Source organism: Triticum urartu, chromosome 7 (assembly GCF_003073215.2).
Source record: "Triticum urartu cultivar G1812 chromosome 7, Tu2.1, whole genome shotgun sequence".
NCBI lineage: Eukaryota > Viridiplantae > Streptophyta > Magnoliopsida > Poales > Poaceae > Triticum > Triticum urartu.
In genome coordinates, this window is record NC_053028.1 from 630,197,929 (window position 1) to 630,204,249 (window position 6,321).

The window sequence follows — 6,321 nt, forward strand, 5'->3', positions numbered from 1 at the left end:
ATAGACTCCACAGCCGGATGCGAGCTGTTGAGTTTCTTGGATGCTACTCAGGATATCACCAGATCAAGATGAACCCGGCTGACAGATTGAAGACCGCCTTCATCACGCCGTTTGGAGCATTCTGCTACCTCACCATGATGTTCGGCTTGAGGAATGCCGGCGCCACCTTTCAGCGTTGCATGCAGAAGTGCCTCCTCAAGCAGCTCGGTAGGAACGCCCACTTTTACGTGGACGACGTGGTGGTGAAGACGGAAAAGCGAGGAACATTGCTGGAAGACCTCAAAAGAGACCTTTGAGAACCTGCGCCGGTTCCAGATCAAGCTCCACCCCGAGAAGTGTGTCTTCGGAGTACCAGCCGGCCAGCTGCTAGGTTTCCTGGTCTCTGAACGCGGCATAGAATGCAACCCAATAAAAATCAAGGCCATCTAGTCCCCTTATACCAACTCATGAAGAAGACCACTTTTTTCGAGTGGAACCATAAGGCGGACGAAGCTTTTCACCAGTTGAGGAAGATGCTGACTACTCCACCCGTCCTGGCGGCTCCAACTCCCAAGGAACCTATGCTCCTGTACATCGCTGCCACCATACGAGTAGTCAGCACAGTCATTGTAGTAGAGCGCAAGGAGGAAGGCAAGGCGCTACCTGTCCAGAGACCAGTATATTACCTGAGCGAGGTACTGTCGACCTCCAAGCAGAACTACCCCCACTACCAGAAGATGTGCTATGGTGTGCACTTTGCTGCCAAGAAATTGAAGCCTTACTTTCAAGAACACCCAATCACGGTGGTCTGCACGGCTCCACTTGCCGAGATCATCGGCAGCCGTGATGCCTCTGGTCGAGTGGCCAAGTGGGCCATAGAGCTGGCTCCTTACACCATCTACTACCAGCCCCGCACCGCTATCAAATCACAAGCACTGGCCGACTTCCTCGTCGACTGGGTCGAGACCCAGTACCTGCCTCCAGCACCTGACTCCACCCACTGGCTTTGACGGCTCCAAGATGCGCACCGGCTTGGGAGCCGGCGTCGTCCTCACCTCTCCCAAAGGCGACAAGCTCAAATATGCATTGCAAATCCATTTTGCCGCCTCCAACAATGTGGCCGAGTACGAGGCGTCATTCACGGCTCTGGCTTGCCAAAGAACTTGGCATCCACCGGATCTTGTGTTATGGCGACTCGGACTTAGTGGTCCAGCAGTCGTCTGGCGACTGGGACGCAAAAGACGCAAACATGGCGAGCTACCGTTTCCTCGTGCAGCAACTCAGCGGGTATTTCGAAGGGTGCGAGTTCCTCCATGTGCCAAGAAACGACAATGACCAAGCAGACGCCTTGGCATGAATCGGCTCTACCCGCCAAGAAATACCATCTGGCGTCGCCCTTCAACGCCTCCTCAAGCCGTCTGTCAAGCCTTCAGCAGAATCAGACTCCATCTTTGTGCCGGCTCCTCCCGAAGACGGCGGACCCGACTCCAGAGTTCCGGCAGTCGGAACAGGGACTTTGGCAGGCGACTCCAAAGCTGCCACAGTCGAGCCCGGCCCGGGGACTGCGGTGACGGACTTGAAGATTCCAGAACTCGGCCCAAGGACCGAGCCAGTCGGCCTGGGGACTTCATCAGCCCAACAAGCGTTTGTTGACTCCAGCCCGCCACCTCCCAGCCCAGCCGCCCTCGTCCAAGTCGCAGTTCTGATAGTCGACGAAATAGCAGCACCCTCATGGGCCCAGCCCATCCTCAAATTTCTGGTAAACAAAGAGCTACCAACTGATGAGACCTCAGCTCGGCAAGTACAACGCCGGGCAGCAGCCTATACCATAATCAACAGAGAGATGGTCAGGCGCACCATCACTGGTGTCTACCAGTGTTGCGTAGAGCCAGAGCAAGGCCAGGCGATCCTCAAAGACATCCATCAAGGTGAATGTGGCCACCATGCGGCTTCAAGAGCACTCGTCGCCAAAGCCTTTCGGCACGGTTTCTTTTGGCCGACTGCCTTGGAAGAGGCCAAGGAGTTGGTCCAAAAATGCAAAGGGTGCTAGAAGTTCAGCTCCAAGCCGCACCAGCCGGCTTCCACGCTCAAGACCATCCCCATTGCTTGGCCTTTCGCTGTTTGGGGCCTAGACATGGTGGGACCATGCAAAACAGCACGACGTGGTCTGACTCACCTACTTGTCATAGTGGACAAGTTCACCAAGTGGGTGGAAGTAAAGCCAATTAAGAAACTGAACGGTCTGACTGTCGTGACCTTCATCACCGATATCACAATTCAGTACGGCATACCACACAGCATCATCACCGACAACGGCACAAATTTTGCCAAAGGCGCCTTGGCCCGTTTCTACGCAACACAGGGCATCCGACTGGACCTAGCAACCGTCGCCCACCCGCAGTCAAACGGCCAAGTGGAAACGGCCTCATCCTGTCCGGCATCAAGCCTCGGTTGATCGAGCCTCTGGAGCGCTCGACTGGCTGCTGGCTCGACGAGCTGCCAGCCGTCCTCTGGAGTCTGCGCACGACTCCAAACAAGTCAAACGGCTTCACGCCCTTCTTCCTCGTCTACGGTGCCGAAGCCGTCATCCCAACGGACATAGAGTTCGACTCCCCACGAGTCACCGTGTACACCGAGGAGGAAGCAGAAGAAGCACGACAAGACGGTGTCGATCTGCTGGAAGAGGGCCGGCTGTTGGCACTCAGCCGGTCCAGCATCTACCAGCACAGCCTGCGCCGATACCACAACAGGAAGGTCGGGCCAAGATCTTTCCAAGAAGGCGACCTTGTACTCTGGCTGATCCAGCGAACAGCCGGCCAGCACAAGCTGTCGCCGCCTTGGGAAGGCCGTTTCATCATCAGCAAAGTACTAGGCAACGACTCCTACTACCTGAGCCCCGAGCATGCAAGAGGGACGACTCCGGCAAGGAGACAGAGCGGCCATGGAACGAAAATCTTCTCCGAAGATTTTACAGTTGATGCAGTATGTACCACGCTACCTTTTGTATTAAAATACCAAGACTTCGGGCCCCCCGAGACGAGCTCGGGGACTGCCCTCTTTTGTCTGTATGATAAAAATTATGCCTACAAGTATGTTACTCTTTGTCATGCCGCTTGGCACCGGGCTCGACAAGTCGGCCCGGGGACTTGCCGCCTTGCACTATGAAATGCTTCCTGCAGCCGGACAAGTATGTGTAACATCTAAGCCGTCTTCTGTCAGAAGCCGCAGCGATCGCACGAAAAATGGCTAGGACTGACTCTCGGACAGTCGGATTGTCGTTTTCTATCAAAATCGCTAAGTACTTGCTTTCCCAAAGTAGCCTAGCACTTGATCCAGCAACAGTCTGCAGAGCAGCTGTCCGATTGGCAAGGCAGGCAACTAGGAGAAAGCGGCAAAGGAAAACAACCAAAAGAACAATGAGCAAGAAAAGATAGACATATATATATAACACAGGCCCTTGGCCGAATTGTCAAGCAGAGGTTCAGAATACACCCCGCGGGTGGAATTGTGCGATAACAAGTTCTTCAAAAGACTACTGAAGTAGATAAAACAAAAGACCCAGCCAGTCGTCGGGGTCGGCCGGCTAGTGGCTTGATCGCCTCCGGCAGCAGTTGGATCGGTCGTCGCGGCTCGTTGCTGGAGGCACGGTCGGGCTGAGCGTAGTCTGGGTTCATCCCAAACCACTCCGGCGGGACCTCCTCGCTGTCTTTCGTGTCGGTGGCCAACCGGTCTAGATCCAGCCCCGGGTACCACGCCTTGACGAACTCCAAGGCCCGACGCGCTCCAGCCCGGGCCGAAGAGCCCTTCCAGGCCTCGAGGCGACCAGCCGCGACCAACCAGTTGGCCGCAGGCTAGTGCGCAGAGCCTGCATATCCGGCCAAAGGGCGGAGATCACCTGGGCGCCGACGCGCTGAAGCCGGCGCAGCATCCGGTGAGCCGGCCGGAGGCGAGCCTCGATACTCAAGATGTGCTCATCAAGAGTTCGGGGGGCATCGGCGGCGATCTCTGCGCCCTCTGCCCTCCGACTTGCGTCATCGGCCTCGATTTGGATAGCGGCCTGAGACTGCCCAGGGAAGAAGTCTGCAAAAGACACGAAGAAACAAAAAAAGGAAGCGAGTCAAAAACCAGGAGTCAGCACGACCTAGGTCGGCGGCTCAAAGAAAGAAAACAAAGAGACTCACCATCAACGATGTCTTTGATCTCGTGGAATTGCCAACTGAGTGGTCAGCGGATCGCGCTTGTTAGAAGCGTTGGCCCCTGAAGGAAAGAAAGAAAGACATCAGTCGTCAATAAAGTAGGTCGCCGGGGAGATCCGGCCCGACTGCTCAGCAGTCGGCCCGAATCTCGGGGACTACAGCCCGCGGGTGCGCTAGCACGCCCCGCAGAGAAGAGAAAAAGGAGAAGGACTTACTCCGGCTCTCTGCCAAGCGGCGGTCGTGTGATGCGGAGGTTGTGGTAGTCCTGCAACAAGCATTTCAGACAAAGTTAGTACCCAGAAGTTCATCAAATTGGAGTTCCGGACCGCCTGCTCAGCAGCCGACCCGAAACTCGGGGACTACACCCAGTGGGTGCGCTGGCGCGCCCCCACAGAGAGGAACAAGAAAAATAAAGGCCCAAAGAAAAGACATACCCGAACGGCCGCCCGCGATGCCAGGAACGCCTTGGTGCAGCTCTGGAGGGCGTTGCCCTCAGCGCGGAGCTTCGCCTGGACGTCCAGGAGCGCCCGGTTCAGCGGCCCTGTGCCGCCTCCCCGCACCCACCCAACAGGTGCGGCGCTTGTCGCCTCGGCGTCTGGGCAGGGTGCCGAAAGCCGACCTGGAGAAGCAGCCTCGCCACGGCCTCTTCTTCGGTCGGCGGCACCGGAGGGTCCGTTGGCTGCTCGCCTCGCACGCCTGCTTCTCCTGATTCCGCTCCGTCGCCTCCCGGAGGTCGGCAGCGGGGTCTATCCGCCGAGTGGTGGCGGGCGTCTTCGCTGACCCCATGACGGAGGCGGAGGCGACCCGCTCAAGAGAGAGGGGGGCCCTAAAGAAACCGCCTGGAGCGCCCGACGTGGCAGAAGAGCCTGCGCCTCCTCCTCCCTCGGCGTCATCTTCCAGAGCCGCCGCCCCCAGATCGGGGTCGTCGACGTCGCTCGAACTCACCCCCGAGGGTTGGCGCGGGAGTATGGCTCCTTGCCGAATCGCCAGTCCTCCGGGAGCCTGCTGTCTGAGAGGTAGTTCACCATCAGGGCCACCTCTTCGTGAGGCATGTCCTTGGTGCACATCCGGGTCGCGGCCCCCGCTCATCTGGCATATCAGGTGAGGGCGGCCTTGGAGTGGGAGAACTTGGCGCGAGACGAAGGCGGCCAGCAGGTCCGGGCCAGTCAGACCCTTCGACTGCGTCAGCACTCGGAGTCCGTGATGGCGCCGGCTCCCGCAGGCGTCAGCGACCTGGCCCGGTACGACCAGTTGGGCAGGCTTCGAAAGCCGGCAGATTAACCCAGTCGCCCCTCGCGGCGATGTTCCTGACGTAGAAGTAGGACCGCTGCCACATCTTCACCGACTTCAGCAGCGAGATGGAGGGGAAGTGGTTGTCGGCTCCTGTCCTTCGCACGGCGATGAAGGCGCCGCACTGAGCCGGCACGCCCGCGGCCTGGGTGCCGAGCTTGGAGAAGAAGAACTCCCCCCAGAGCTCGAGGGTGGGGAGGACTCCAAGGAAGCCCTCACACAGAGCCACGAAGGCGGACAGCAGCACCACTGTGTTGGGGGTGAGGTGGTGCGGCTGGAGTCCGTAAAACTCCATGATTGACCGGAAGAAGCTGCTCGCCGGTAGCCCGCGCAGGCAGTGCGAGCGGAAGATGACCCGCTCGCCCTCCCACGGGGCGGGGGAAACTGCCAGGAGAGCGAGGAGCTGCGAGGAGGAAGAAGCGAGGGGTAGTGGGAAGGAGGGGCACGCGTCCGCCCCCCTTCCCCCCTTATAGCCCATGGACCGCGCCCACAGCCCCACGACCCGGCCACGTGCCCTCGTGTGACAGGCCAGGAACGGGCGGCAGCCTGGAAGGCCACTTGAAATGCCGCCGCGACGTTCGAACTACTGAGCAAGTCAGAATTGAGTGAGTCCAAGTTGGGCGAGTCCGACTCCTTCTAGTCAGCCCGGCGGAAGTCAATCAAGACCATGTGTTGCGCCCGGAAAGAGAAACTGCTGAGGCTTCTCGACCGATCGTCTGCGGTGCCTCACTAGCTTCGGGGACTACTGTCGGAGTAATGGGCCACGGGTAGGCCAACCCGAGCCCCACGACCTTTCAAGACATCGGGGCAGGCTGCGCCCCTCAAGACCGAAAAAAAAAAAAACCCCTGGGGCTGG